The sequence below is a fragment of the Oncorhynchus kisutch genome, linkage group LG8, assembly GCF_002021735.2.
Source record: "Oncorhynchus kisutch isolate 150728-3 linkage group LG8, Okis_V2, whole genome shotgun sequence".
Taxonomy (NCBI): domain Eukaryota; kingdom Metazoa; phylum Chordata; class Actinopteri; order Salmoniformes; family Salmonidae; genus Oncorhynchus; species Oncorhynchus kisutch.
In genome coordinates, this window is record NC_034181.2 from 10,319,479 (window position 1) to 10,335,598 (window position 16,120).

General features: G+C 45.4%; 1 protein-coding gene across 2 annotated transcripts in view; it reads left to right on the plus strand.

Annotated features, from left to right (window-relative positions):
* The window catches only part of LOC109896203 (metal transporter CNNM4), a 70,276-nt gene that overhangs the window by 15,913 nt on the left and 38,243 nt on the right, over nucleotides 1–16,120 (plus strand). The gene's annotated exons all lie outside the window — the stretch shown is intronic.

The following is a 16,120-nucleotide window of genomic DNA, read 5'->3' on the forward strand; positions in this document are numbered from 1 at the left end:
AAGCTATGTTGTTTTTCACTGTTTTGAGTTTCAACTGCTAGGAAAGAGAAGGCTGCTACTGGTCAGACTGAATCTCACAGGCACAAACATGACTAGTCACATTAACACAGGAATCTTCTGCCCTTAAAGGGGCAGGTAAACATTTTTGTGCCAGTGATAATTTGTTTAAAAGACTCGTATCACAAAAATGAAATGAAACAATACACCACATTACTTACTGGTAATACATTTATTATTAAAGAAACATTACAAAGTATGCTTATCCATTTTTATTGTATTTTGTTGGTGTAAATCCTCACTGTCTGCCCCTCTCCCTTTCCTCCCCTTTCCTCAGTCTGCCCTCTCCTTCACTGTCTGCCCCTCTCCCTTTCCTCCCCTTTCCTCAGTCTGCCCCTCTCCTTCACTGTCTGCCCCTCTCCCTCTCCTGTCCTTTCCTCAGTCTGCCCCTCTCCTTCACTGTCTGCCCCTCTCCCTTTCCTCCCCTTTCCTCAGTCTGCCCTCTCCTTCACTGTCTGCCCCTCTCCCTCTCCTGTCCTTTCCTCAGTCTGCCCTCTCCTTCACTGTCTGCCCCTCTCCCTCTCCTCTCCTTTCCTCAGTCTGCCCCTCTCCTTCACTCAGTCCGCCCCTCTCCCTTTCCTCTCCTTCACTCAGTCCGCCCCTCTCCCTTTCCTCTCCTTCACTCAGTCCGCCCCCCACCTCCCCTTCACTGTCTGCCCCTTCCCTCTCTTTCACTGTCTGCCCCTTCCCTCTCTTTCACTGTCTGCCCCTTCCCTCTCTTTCACTGTCTGCCCCCTTCCCTCTCTTTCACTGTCTGCCTCCTTCCCTCTCTTTCACTGTCTGCCTCCTTCCCTCTCTTTCACTGTCTGCCCCCTTCCCTCTCTTTCACTGTCTGCCCCCTTCCCTCTCTTTCACTGTCTGCCCCTTCCCTCTCTTTCACTGTCTGCCCCTTCCCTCTCTTTCACTGTCTGCCCCTTCCCTCTCTTTCACTGTCTGCCCCCTTCCCTCTCTTTCACTGTCTGCCCCCTTCCCTCTCTTTCACTGTCTGCCCCCTTCCCTCTCTTTCACTGTCTGCCTCCTTCCCTCTCTTTCACTGTCTGCCTCCTTCCCTCTCTTTCACTGTCTGCCTCCTTCCCTCTCTTTCACTGTCTGCCTCCTTCCCTCTCTTTCACTGTCTGCCTCCTTCCCTCTCTTTCACTGTCTGCCTCCTTCCCTCTCTTTCACTGTCTGCCTCCTTCCCTCTCTTTCACTGTCTGCCTCCTTCCCTCTCTTTCACTGTCTGCCTCCTTCCCTCTCTTTCACTGTCTGCCTCCTTCCCTCTCTTTCACTGTCTGCCCCCTTCCCTCTCTTTCACTGTCTGCCCCCTTCCCTCTCTTTCACTGTCTGCCCCCTTCCCTCTCTTTCACTGTCTTGCCCTTCCCTCTCTTTCACTGTCTTGCCCTTCCCTCTCTTTCACTGTCTGCCCCCTTCCCTCTCTTTCACTGTCTGCCCCCTTCCCTCTCTTTCACTGTCTGCCCCTCCCCCTTCCTTCTCTCTCAATTCAATTCCTCCCCCTTCCTTCTCTCTCAATTCAATTCAAGGGGCTTTATTGGCATGGGAAACAAGTGAAATAGATAAACAAAAGTTATCCCCCTCTTCTCTTATCTTAAATGGTTGCCCCATTGTCTCATATTTACTCATGGCCCTCTGACCCTTGTCCCCAACATGCCCCACCTGTGCAGGGAACCCCTCCCCCTCAACACACAAGGGTTAGATTCAGGCACTCCTACTGGCTGACACTAGTGGAAGACTGGAAGTTGCTTTTTAGCACAGATCGAGGAAGTTACCTATCTGTAGTTCTTTATAGGGGGAAGCAAAAAGCTGACCTTAGATCAGGTTCTGAGCCATTTCCATCCTACTTCAAATGAACAGGTGATGTCCAGCTGGCTGCTGAGTGTTGGACACTTGGACGTACACACACCTTTATAACTGTCTGAGGTTGCCCAACTCTCATACTGATAAGACTGGTCACAGGTCAGTGTTGGGCAATTCACTCCTCCTTTCTGCGCTGGCTGTTAGCTAAGAGCGCTGGCTGTTAGCTAAGAGCGCTGGCTGTTAGCTAAGAGCGCTGGCTGTTAGCTATGAGCGCTGGCTGTTACTCTCTCTCTCTCAAAGTTTCGACTAGCACGTGAATGTGTCTCCAAAACTGCGCTGTGATGCCTCTGATGGTCACTAGTAGTGTACCAAACTTGCCAACTGCCAGGTCCTTTTGGCCTACTCAGGGCTCTGTTGTCCCTCCATCAGGTCCCAATGGCCTGGTACTCAGGGCTCTGTTGCCCCCCCTCCATCAGGTCCTAATGGCCTGGGACTCAGGGCTCTGTTTTCCCTTCATCAGGTCCTAATGGCCTGGTACTCAGGGCTCTGTTTTCCCTTCATCAGGTCCTAATGGCCTGGTACTCAGGGCTCTGTTGCCCCCCCATCAGGTCCTAATGGCCTAGTACTCAGGGCTCTGTTTTCCCTTCATCAGGTCCTAATGGCCTGGTACTCAGGGCTCTGTTGCTCCTCAAATAGCTGGTTGATTCATAGGCTAACATTGCTTTGATGGCCTCTATTAAAAAGAGGAGGATTTCTATAGGCTAGGCCTATACTTTCATAATATTAAGCACGTTGATTCTGTTTTCAACCGGAGATGCATGAAAATGAACTGCGGGAAAAGCATCCTCCATTTGCTTTTCAAGTGCAGACAAATCAGATGACAGGTCTTTCCCCCTCCCTACCCCTGTTCTGACAGGTGCATGAGAAAGGACCATTCTAAATCCAAATTCATTTCACATATTATTTAGTGTATGTAAAGACGAGATTAAATTGAGAATAGTCTGACAGGTGAGAATATATCTTGTATCTTATGCGCAGTCTAAGGGAATAAACAGACGAATGCATATTTTTTTTGCGACTTTTTAAAATCATACTCACGTGCATCATGGTAAAAATATTCAATGGTCAATTTTATTCTTCTCACTATAAAATAATGCCAATGGAATTCTCAGCAAATATTGTCTGCTAAATGAACTACTGTAGCCCACAGCCATATACTACTGTACTGTAATGTACAAACTTGTGGAACACAGACGTCTATGATTGGTTCAGATTTGGTCTTGTCCAGACCAACCAAATGTGGTCTTGTTTGGGGGAGGATAGAGCTCATTAAATAATAGCTAGTGTGTAGAATAATACTGTAATATGCGAAGGAAGGATAAGGTATGTTTCTACTTTTGTGTTCCTACTTAGACCCCCGTCACCATGAAGAGAATGACATTCATATTAGTGCTGTGTGGGGTGACTCATAGCCTGCAGTCCCCACGGTTATATCTGCGGCGTGGAAGGTTTTAGGGTCATGAAATAACGTGTGGATGAAGTGCGGGTGGGTGGCGGTGAAGTTGTGTGTGTGTGTGGCAGGCGTGTGTGTGTGTGTGTGTGTGTGTGTGGCAGGCGTGTGTGTGTGTGTGTGTGTGTGTGTGTGTGTGTGTGTGTGTGTCTCTATGTGTGTGTGTGTGTGTGTGTGTGTGTGTGTGTCTCTATGTGTGTGTGTGTGTCTATGTGGCAGGTGTGTGTGTGTGTGTGTCTATGTGGCAGGTGTGTGTGTGTCTGTCTATGTGTGTCTCTGTGTGGCAGGTGTGTGTGTGTGTGTGTGTGTGTGTGTCTGTCTGTGTGGCGGGCGTGTGTGTGTGGCGGGCGTGTGTGTGTGTGTCTCTGTCTGTCTGTCTGTCTGTCTGTGTGGCGGGCGTGTGTTTGTGTGTGATGTGTTCTATTTTTAACAAGACAGACCCTCAGGTAGTCTGCTGCTACTTGAATATCTCGTACACACACACACACACACACACACACACACACACACACACACACACACACACACACACACACACAGACAACACGTGGCTAATCAGCAAACTCACTGACCTTGCCTGCAGTACTGTGGTTTTCTCTTTATACAGGTATATACCATTTTATTACTGGGAAGGAAATAAATCGTTGACAGAAGTTAAATCAGTCAATGTAATCCTAGTTCTCAATAATAATATATACACTGAGTGGACAAAACATGAAGAACACCTGCTCTTTCCATGATAGACTGACCAGGTGAAAACTATGATCCCTTATTGATGTCACTTGTTAAATCCACTCCAATCAGTGTAGATGAAGGGGAGGAGACGGGTTAAAGAAGGATTTTTAAGCCTTGAGACAATTGAGACATGGATTGTGTATGTGTGTCATTCAGAGGGTGAATGGGCAAGACAACAGATGTAAGTGCCTTTTGAACAGGGTTTGGTATACAACTATGGGAAGCTTTTCTGATGGCAATGAGGGGGGGGTTGCAACTCAATATTAGGAAGGTGTTCTTAATATTATATTGTGCACTGTATATTAAAACACTTAATTAGAGCAAGAACCATGAAGAGAAATACACCAACAGGCTCAAGAGGGTAGACTGGTAGAAAGGTAGTTGACTGTGACCCCGGTCAACAGTCACATGGGGAGAACACACACACACACACACACACACACAACTCCCCTAAAGCCTTCCTCGTCCTTCGGTTCAGCCGGCACCTAGCGTAACGATTGTGCTCACATCCTCCCTTAAAACAGGGTTTTCACTCAGGTCCCCCCCCCCCCCCCCTGAGAACATGTCGTCATGGGGTGCAGAGAATATTTTGCACTTTTAATGCTCATTTACAACAAAATCTATGGGCTAAAAAACCCTAGCTTAAAAAAAACATAAGTCACTTTGTCATTATGGGGTATTGTGTGTAGATGGGTGAGATAAAACATCTATTGAATCCATTTTGAATTTGGTCTGTAACACAACAGTGTGGAATAAGGGGGTATGAATACTTTTGAAAGCACCTGCGTTTCTGTTTTAGTGTTTCACCTTAGTGAAGGCGTAAACTAAGATTTCCTGGATCTCTGTGTTTTTGGTTGAATAGCTTTCTCAATTTCTTTTTTTAGTTTTTTTTTTGCGTTCTTCATCAAACCATTTCTCATTGTTGTTAGCTTTCTTAGGTTTACTGCCTGAATAAAAACGTGAAAGGTTAGTTGGTACAGTAGCACAAATATATTGTTCAGGCTTCCTACTGCTAAGTTTACACCGTCACTATTTCAGGGAATTGGATTTATTGTTTGCCAATAGTTTTTTGGTAGGGTGGGGGGTATGCTGTCACCTATGGGCACTTATGGGCTATTCACCATATATCTCGATGTAATGTTTTCTCTAAGCTTTGTTGCACAATTTAAAGGCCAATACACTGCATTTAAAACTGTCAGCAATAATCTAATGAATTCAGGGCTTGTGAAATTATACCTAGACTAAATATAATCAATTCTCTCTATGAAATTGCCATTTTCGTTACAAATTTAACCAGATCGCTGCACACATCCACTAATAATGACTAATTTGAATCAGGCATTGTAGAAATTTACACAGCTCTCATAAACAATCTCTCACAAGCCCCACATTCTAGTGAGTAGCCAGCTAATCATTATTTTTCAAGTGTCGCCAAACGTGGATCTATTTGTGTGCTAACAAAGTAGAACAGTTCTGAATATCCCATCCTGTCCGTCTCCAACTGTTTGAGCCTGTTCACTTTAGATATTGAAATCAAGCGGCCTACCATGATGAGAAGATTCTTATTTTTCAGAATGAGAACGAGTTGCCAGTTGCACAAGAATCAATCACAGACTAGCACATAACTGTCTGTGGCTAAAATGCTGATAGCGGTACGTGGGACCGTAATGCCAAGCGCGACAGAAACTGAGCATTCATTTTCCACATGTTCACTAACCAGGTTTCCATCCAACCTTTTGTATGCGAGTAAAGTACATGGCAAATAAAACATGTCACGACAGGCCTGATGGAAACACGTCACGACAGGCCTGATGGAAACACAGTAAAGTACGTGGCAAATAAAACATGTCACGACAGGCCTGATGGAAACACAGTAAAGTACATGGCAAATATAACACGTCACGACAGGCCTGATGGAAACACGTCACGACAGGCCTGATGGAAACACGTCACGACAGGCCTGATGGAAACACGTCACGACAGGCCTGATGGAAACACGTCACGACAGGCCTGATGGAAACACGTCACGACAGGCCTGATGGAAACACGTCACGACAGGCCTGATGGAAACACGTCACGACAGGCCTGATGGAAACACGTCACGACAGGCCTGATGGAAACACGTCACGACAGGCCTGATGGAAACACGTCACGACAGGCCTGATGGAAACACGTCACGACAGGCCTGATGGAAACACGTCACGACAGGCCTGATGGAAACACGTCACGACAGGCCTGATGGAAACACGTCACGACAGGCCTGATGGAAACACGTCACGACAGGCCTGATGGAAACACGTCACGACAGGCCTGATGGAAACACGTCACGACAGGCCTGATGGAAACACGTCACGACAGGCCTGATGGAAACACGTCACGACAGGCCTGATGGAAACACGTCACGACAGGCCTGATGGAAACACGTCACGACAGGCCTGATGGAAACACGTCACGACAGGCCTGATGGAAACACGTCACGACAGGCCTGATGGAAACACGTCACGACAGGCCTGATGGAAACACGTCACGACAGGCCTGATGGAAACACGTCACGACAGGCCTGATGGAAACACAACATTTGTTGTTAAACTTTCCAAATGTTGATAAAACGAGATCGGCTAGACAAGGTTGGATCTTTTTAGTTGTTTAAATTAATTATGCGGGAAATGTCTGAACTCTCTTATGCGTAAATATTGATATAATCACCATCATGTTGAAGTACTGTGTACTCCTCCAACTACAACTCAGGAAACCATTCAGTTTATTAGACTGCAGATGAAATCATTGATGATGAACTTCTCAGGGAGGTGAAAGTGCACGGCGATGAGCTTGATGCTCCTTTCCAATAAATATCCAGAGTCTCATTCTGGTGACATGATCATCCATGTTTGCTTGGCTGCAGTTTGACAAATCAAAATGATCTCATTATTTTGTCCGTAATAATCTCATCATGTAGACTATAGGCCTACCTGAACTGTAGCTACGAGCTGTTAGCTAGAGGACACGTGCCAATACCACAGTGGGCACACTCTCTATTTAACTATTTACCACAGTGGGCACACTCTCTATTTAACTATTTACCACAGTGGGCACACTCTCTATTTAACTATTTACCACAGTGGGCACACTCTCTATTTAACTATTTACCACAGTGGGCACACTCTCTATTTAACTATTTACCACAGTGGGCACACTCTCTATTTAACTATTTACCACAGTGGGCACACTCTCTATTTAACTATTTACTACAGTGGGCACACTCTCTATTTAACTATTTACCACAGTGGGCACACACTCTATTTAACTATTTACCACAGTGGGCACACTCTCTATTTAACTATTTACCACAGTGGGCACACTCTCTATTTAACTATTTCCCACAGTGGGCACACTCTCTATTTAACTATTTCCCACAGTGGGCACACTCTCTATTTAACTATTTACCACAGTGGGCACACTCTCTATTTAACTATTTACCACAGTGGGCACACTCTCTATTTAACTATTTCCCACAGTGGGCACACTCTCTATTTAACTATTTACCACAGTGGGCACACTCTCTATTTAACTATTTCCCACAGTGGGCACACTCTCTATTTAACTATTTCCCACAGTGGGCACACTCTCTATTGAACTATTTCCCACAGTGGGCACACTCTCTATTTAACTATTTACCACAGTGGGCACACTCTATTTAACAAAACATTTTTTCGTGAGAAAACCATCAGTAGAGATGAAAATGTGATGGAAACCCATTTAACTTGTATTTTTGTATTGGGTATGTGGGAATTTAACCACAAAGGTTATTTGATGTGCTCTACCTCATCACACACACCATTTTATCTGCAACAAGTCAATTTGATGGAAAATCTCTCTGATGGGAAATGCATATGGTTTTAATTTGGTCTATACACTCTAAATACAATGTAAAATAGCCTATAAAGGAAGATAAAATATCTCACAGACAAATGTGAGCCGCTCCCTACAACTCGCTGGCTCCACTAGGGCCCTCTCTCTCAGCCAGCTGGCTCCTCTAGGGCCCTCTCTCTCAGCCGGCTGGCTCCTCTAGGGCCCTCTCTCTCAGCCGGCTGGCTCCTCTAGGGCCCTCTCTCTCAGCCGGCTGGCTCCTCTAGGGCCCTCTCTCTCAGCCGGCTGGCTCCTCTAGGGCCCTCTCTCTCAGTCGGCTGGCTCCTCTAGGGCCCTCTCTCTCAGCCGGCTGGCTCCTCTAGGGCCCTCTCTCTCAGCCGGCTGGCTCCTCTAGGGCCCTCTCTCTCAGCCGGCTGGCTCCTCTAGGGCCCTCTCTCTCAGCCGGCTGGCTCCTCTAGGGCCCTCTCTCTCAGCCGGCTGGCTCCTCTAGGGCCCTCTCTCTCAGCCGGCTGGCTCCTCTAGGGCCCTCTCTCTCAGCCGGCTGGCTCCTCTAGGGCCCTCTCTCTCAGCCGGCTGGCTCCTCTAGGGCCCTCTCTCTCAGCCGGCTGGCTCCGCTAGGGCCCTCTCTCTCAGCCGGCTGGCTCATCTAGGGCCCTCTCTCTCAGCCGGCTGGCTCCTCTAGGGCCCTCTCTCTCAGCCGGCTGGCTCCGCTAGGGCCCTCTCTCTGTCGGCTGGCTCCGCTAGGGCCCTCTCTCTCAGCCGGCTGGCTCCTCTAGGGCCCTCTCTCTCAGCCGGCTGGCTCCTCTAGGGCCCTCTCTCTCAGCCGGCTGGCTCCTCTAGGGCCCTCTCTCTCAGCCGGCTGGCTCCTCTAGGGCCCTCTCTCTCAGCCGGCTGGCTCCTCTAGGGCCCTCTCTCTCAGCCGGCTGGCTCCTCTTTTAAGTATAAATGTGAAGGGAAAATAAATCAACAGATAACAGCCTTGGTTCTATTTACTGTGGTGTTTATTCTCCAGTGGGACCCTTTTCTTATTGCAACAGGTCACACATTTTGCTGCAATTGATTGCACACTGCGGTATTTCAGATATGGGAGCTTGTCAACATTGCATTTGTTTTCAAATTCTTTTTGTGTCCTTCCTTGTAATCTGAGGGAAATATGTGTTTCTTATATGGTTGTACATTTGGCAGGAGGTTACGAAGTGCAGCTCAGATTCTACCTCATTTTGTGGGCATGTGCACATAGGCAGACCTGGCTCTCAAGAGAAGACCGGCTATGGCGGAGTGCCCTAGGGGAGACCGCTGTCTGTACGTTTGTCAATTTTTTCCTCCATTTTCTATCGTTCACAGTGGTCAAATAGTCTGCTACTGTGTATTGTCTGTTTAGGGCCAAATAGCATTTCAGTTTACTTTGAGATTTTGTCATGTTTCCGCAGTAGCTTATATAATTGTATTTTAATTTGGTAGAGCCACATTGTAAGAGTGTTGTCCTGAGGCTTTGTTGGGTTGGTAGTGGTTTGTGAACTTAGAATCAGGACCAGTTGGACGAGGGGACTTTTCTTGTCTTTTCTCTATGCTCATCTCTTGGCATTACAGGGTTTTGTACAGGGAGGACTGGGTATGGCTTGTTTTTAGGTGGTTCTAGAATTTGATGGCTAGTTTGTATATATTTGTCATGGTTATTGGCCTATATATTAGTCATATAACCTAATATACACTGCTCAAAAAAATAAAGGGAACACTAAAATAACACATCCTAGAAATGAATGAATTAAATACTTTTTTCTTTACATAGTTGAATGTGCTGACAACAAAATCACACATTTGATTTCCATTGATCATTTTTGTATCAACCCACAGAGGTCTGGATTTGGAGTCACACAAAATTAAAGTGGAAAACCACACTACAGGCTGATCCAACGTTGATGTAATGTCCTTAAAACAAGTCAAAATGAGGCTCAGTAGTGTGTGTGGCCTCCACGTGCTTGTATGACCTCCCTACAACGCCTGGGCATGCTCCTGATGAGGTGGCGGATGGTCTCCTGAGGGATCTCCTCCCAGACCTGGACTAAAGCATCCGCCAACTCCTGGACAGTCTGTGGTGAAACGTGGCGTTGGTGGATGGAGCGAGACATGGTGTCCCAGATGTGCTCAATTGGATTCAGGTCTGGGGAACGGGCGGGCCAGTCCATAGCATCAATGCCTTCCTCTTGCAGGAACTGCTGACACACTCCAGCCACATGAGGTCTAGCATTGTCTTGCATTAGGAGGAACCCAGGGCCAACCGCACCAGCATATGGTCTCACAAGGGGTCTGAGGATCTCATCTCGGTACGTAATGGCAGTCAGGCTACCGCTGGCGAGCACATGGAGGGCTGTGCGGCCCCCCAAAGAAATGCCACCCCACACCATGACTGACCCACCGCCAAACCGGTCATGCTGGAGGATGTTGCAGGCAGCAGAACGTCTCCACGGCGTCTCCAGACTCTGTCACGTCTGTCACATGTGCTCAGTGTGAACCTGCTTTCACCTGTGAAGAGCACAGGGCGCCAGTGGCGAATTTGCCAATCTTGGTGTTCTCTGGCAAATGCCAAACGTCCTGCATGTTGTTGGGCTGTAAGCACAACCCCCACCTGTGGACGTCGGGCCCTCATACCACCCTCATGGAGTCTGTTTCTGACCATTTGAGCAGACACATGCACATTTGTGGCCTGCTGGAGGTCATTTTGCAGGGCTCTGGCAGTGCTCCTCCTACCTCCTCCTTGCACAAAGGCGGAGGTAGCGGTCCTGCTGCTGGGTTGTTGCCCTCCTACGGCCTCCTCCACGTCTTCTGATGTACTGGCCTGTCTCCTGGTAGTGCCTCCATGCTCTGGACACTACGCTGACAGACACAGCCAACCTTCTTGCCACAGCTCACATTGATGTGCCATCCTGGATGAGCTGCACTACCTGAGCCACTTGTGTGGGTTGTAGACTCCGTCTCATGCTACCACTAGAGTGAAAGCACCGGCAGCATTCAAAAGTGACCAAAACATCAGCCAGGAAGCATAGGAACTGAGAAGTGGTCTGTGGTCACCACCTGCAGAACCACTCCTTTATTGGGGGTGTCTTGCTAATTGCTATAATTTCCACCTGTTGTCTATTCCATTTGCACGACAGCATGTGAAATTTAATGTCAATCAGTGTTGCTTCCTAAGTGGACAGTTTGATTTCACAGAAGTGTGATTGACTTGAAGTTACATTGTGTTGTTTAAGTGTTCCCTTTATTTTTTTGAGCAGTGTATTAGTCATGGTTATTGGCCTATATATTAGTCATATAACCTATATATTAGTCATGGTTATTGGCCTATATATTAGTCATATAACCTATATATTAGTCATGGTTATTGGCCTATATATTTGTCATATAACCTATATATTTGTCATGGTTATTGGCCTATATAGACTGCAAAAAATAAATAAAGGGAACACTTGCTTTTGTAGAATTCTGCATGCAGGATTTCAGTTGGATGTTTGTCCCATTTAAAAATATATATATTATTCGTTTGCGGACTCCACACTTCACTTCCATATAGGGCAATTAATTGGTTCAATTATAGATTGGAAGATTTTGAGGCAGGTTCTATTTGGAATGTTAATTTTTATAGCGCAAAAAACCCTTCTTGCTTTCTCTTTTAGTTCATTGACAGCCAAACATAAATTACCGGTGCAACTTATTTTAAGCCCAGATATAAATAGATTTGAGTGTGTTATGTCTTGTTCCTAACTGGGAAATTGTGTTTTAAGTCTTGGGATTTTGATCTGTTTTTGGAAAATAATGTTCTTTATCTTCTTGAAGTTTACTGTCAGGGACCATGTCTGACAGAACTGATGTAGAATATTTAGATTATGTTGTAGACCCACTTTTGTGTGTGACAATAGTCTGCATATCACCCACCTTGAATCTAAGCGGAGGCGGTCAGCATTTTTTTAAAACTATTTAGGCCTACCCATAAACATAATTGTTTCAAAACCTATATGTTTTATGACATTTTATGAAGCATGTCTTCCCTTGTTTCAAAATAGCCTAGCCAAAACACAGCCATATAAATGTTGAGGTAATTATTTCATAAAGAGTTAATATGACATTGAAACCAGCATTTTTCTCATGTTCTATTGGTTTTCAAATCAACGTTCTTTTATTGTCCAGCAGGCAAAGGCCTAATTCTGGTCATTATAGTAACCCTAGTTACTGCAGCCCTAGTTACTGCAGCCCTAGTTACTGCCGCCCTAGTTACTGCAGCCCTAGTTACTGCCGCCCTAGTTACTGCCGCCCTAGTTACTGCAGCCCTAGTTACTGCAGCCCTAGTTACTGCAGCCCTAGTTACTGCAGCCCTAGTTACTGCAGCCCTAGTTACTGCATCTTTAGATCTCCCCTTACTTCATTTCTAAGGTATTTTCATCTCTAACATGAAACCACTCCTGCATGTGGTGCGCTTTTCAGAACAGTGTTTTCATGCTAATTTCATTTAGGAACATTCGCAGTAGCCTACAGGCACATTGTTGAACTTATATGAAGAAATCAAATGTTAATGACATTTTAAGCTCATCTGTTGCATCAGCCTCATTGCTTTACTTATTTAATTTGTGATGTTTGTAGTGGTTGTATGAATTTCAGATCTGCCGTCCCGGAGTCTGTTTTGAAACGCACTCATTTTTTTGCGTCCCAGGGATGATGGGATGCCCTTAATTTTGGGCTCTGGAGGGAATTATTTTACAAAGACATAAAAAGTATTTGTTTGTAATTGTAGTGTTGGGTGGCCAACCATCCTACAGGGGAGCCTTAAAGGGGCAGTGTTGGGTGGCCAACCATCCTACAGGGGAGCCTTAAAGGGGCAGTGTTGGGTGGCCAACCATCCTACAGGGGAGCCTTAAAGGGGCAGTGTTGGGTGGCCAACCATCCTACAGGGGAGCCTTAAAGGGGCAGTGTTGGGTGGCCAACCATCCTACAGGGGAGCCTTAAAGGGGCAGTGTTGGGTGGCCAACCATCCTACAGGGGAGCCTTAAAGGGGCAGTGTTGTATTTCGAGACAAACTTGAACAGGTAGAGTGTAGCCTACATTTTAGTCTGAATCTCTTTGGTGAAAAAGATGGTCAAGCATTTTATTTTGTAAATTGGTTCCTTGCATCTTGCAAATTAAAACAAAAAACAGTCCAAAAGGACAAGTGGCAAAAAAAGGTCAATGTCAAGCTTTTAACTATTGGGCCAATAAAGGTATTTTTAAATCACTCACTCACTCACTCACTCACTCACTCACTCACTCACTCACTCACTCACTCACTATGGGCTTTATTGTCATGGGTAACAGATGTTAACGTTGCCAAACCAAGTGAAATGGATGATAAACAAAAGTGAAATAAACAATAAAAAGAATAAAGACATTTCAAATGTCATATGTCTATATACAATGTTGTAATGATGTACAAATGGTTAAAGTACAAAAGGGAAAATAAATAAATGTAAATATGGGTTGTATTTCCAATGGTGTTTGTTCTTCACTGGTTGACCTTTTCTTGAGGCAACAGGTCACACATCTTGCTGCTGTGATGGCACACTGTGGAATTTCACCCAGTAGATATGGGAGTTAATCAAAATTGGATTTGTTATCAAGTTCTTTGTGGGTCTGTGTAGTCTGAGGGAAATATGTGTCTCTAATATGGTCATACATTGGGCAGGAGGTTAGGAAGTGCAGCTCAGTTTCCACCTCATTTTGTGGGCAGTGAGCACATAGCCTGTCTTCTCTTGAGAGCCTGGTTTGCCTACGGAGGCCTCTCTCAATAGGAAGGCTATGCTCATTGAGTCTACATAGTCAAAGCTTTCCTTAAGTTTGGGTCAGTCACAGTGGTCAGGTATTCTGCCGCTGTGTACTCTCTTGTTTAGGGCCAAATACCATTCTTAGTTTGCTCAGTTTTTTTGTTAATTCTTTCCATTAAGTCAAGTAATTATCTTTTTGTTTTCTCATGATTTGGTTGGGTCTAATTTTGTTGCTGTCCTGGTGCTCTGTGAGGTCTGTTTGTGTTTGTGAACAGAGCCCCAGCACCGGCTTGCTTAGGGGACTCTTCTCCAGGTTCATCTCTCTGTAGAGAGACTGATGGCTTTGTTATGGGAGGTTTGGGACTCGTTTCCTTTTAGGTGATTGTAGAATTTACAGGCTCTTTCTGCTTTTTGATAATTAGAGGGTGTCGGCCTAATTCTGCTCTGCATGCATTATTTGGTGTTTTACGTTGAACACTGAGAATATTTTAGCTGAATTCTGCATGCAGCGTCTCAATTTGGTGTTTGTCCCATTTTGTGAATTCTTGGTTGGTGAGCGGATCCCAGACCTCACAACCATAAAGGGCAATGTGTTCTATAACTGATTCAAGTATTTTTTGCCACATCCTAATTGGTATGTCGAAATTTATGTTCCTTTTGATGGTATAGAATGCCCTTCTTGCTTTGTCTCTCAGATCGTTCACAGCTTTGTGGAAGTTACCTGTGGCGCTGATGTTTAGGCCGAAGTATGTATCGTTTTTTGTTTGCTCTAGGGCAACGGTGTCTAGATGGAATTTGTGGTCCTGGCAACTGGACCTTATTATTTTGGTCTTGCTGAGATTTATTGTCAGGGCCCAGGTCTGACAGAATCTGTGCAGAAGATGTAGGTGCTGCTGTAGGCCCTCCTTGATTGGGGACAAAAGCACCAGATCATCAGCAAACAATAGACTCTGTCTGACTCTCTGTCTCTCTCGGTCTCTCTGTCTTTATATCACTTCCTGTCTTGTCCCCAGAGGAGTGCTGACAGAGCAGTCCCAATCCACTCACATCCTCAGTGTGTGTGAGTGTCAACACTTTAGATTGGTAATGTAATGATATCATTCGGGGAGTCGAGAAGCCGCAGAAAAATTCTTTGTCGTCTCTTGCACTTCCTCAGTTGTGATTTTAGTCTGCTTCAAGTAGAACAGAAGGAACAGAATTGTAGCTAGGCCTACCCTAGATATTCTTCCAGAACTGTAATGAAGTCTTTAAGAGGATTTCAGAGTCAGACAACTAGGTTGTGACCAGGACCTGTCGGTAGGCTGCTGGCGCTGGAAAAGCAGGTTGGAACAGTTGAACTGACCCCCAACCTAGATGGGGCGTAGGCAGGCAAGTCTCCTATCAACATAACACTACAGGAGTAGCCTAACGTTCATACTGACCCAAGCCTCCCAAGCAGATGACTACAGAAATGTGTGGGTGAGCGTGCATTTGTGCATGTGCACTAGTGTGTTTGTGTGTGTGGTTTTGTGAGAGATGGAGGAAGTGCGTGTCTTTGTATTCTGTGTTTGTTTGTGTTTTTTTCCATGCTAAGTCATGTACTCCCAGGTCCTTTGTCAGTGATGACACTGGTAAACAGTCATTATCTATTTGAGAGAAGTTTCAAGATGGATGATGAGGTAATGATGATAATGTGTATTAGATGTTGTGTGGGAAATACTGCCCTGGTTTCGCAGGGCCTAAAATGTAAATTTTGGTCCTCCAGTCACCGTGGCAGATAGATTTAAAAATCTACCAGCCACTCAGATTTTTTTACCAGCTAAAATTACACCAACAAAACACAAAAAAATGTTTTGAAATGTTTCTTAAACAATACATGTATTCCCAGTAAGAAGTAATGTGGTATATTGTTTAACTTAATTTCATTTTTTTGTGACCTGAGTCTTTTAACCAAAATATCACCGAATAGATCAAATGTTCCCCTGCCCTTTAAAGGGTTGGCGGTTACCTTGGTAACGCGACTCAGACGTGTTTGTGCCTGTGGGATAAAGTCTGACAAGAAGCAGCGTTGTCTTCTCTTCCCTAGCAGTTAAAACTCAAACTGTGAAAAACGAACTAGCTTGTGAACAACACAAGGTAAATAGCCAAGAAACACAAGGACAAAGTCTCACTTCAGTTGACTTTAGTTTCAAGTGAATTAGACCAACTTTTATGCCTGTAAGCAGCGCTTCTGAAAATGAATCTTTAACTCAGCTCTTCACGTGCGCACAGCTCCCAGCCAGGCAGTGCTGCAGCACGAGGTGGAATAGGCTATATAGGATTCATAGTTAATTTACCAGCTGTTAATTTACTGTGAAACAAAACGGCAGAAATACTTTGAAACCAGCTACTG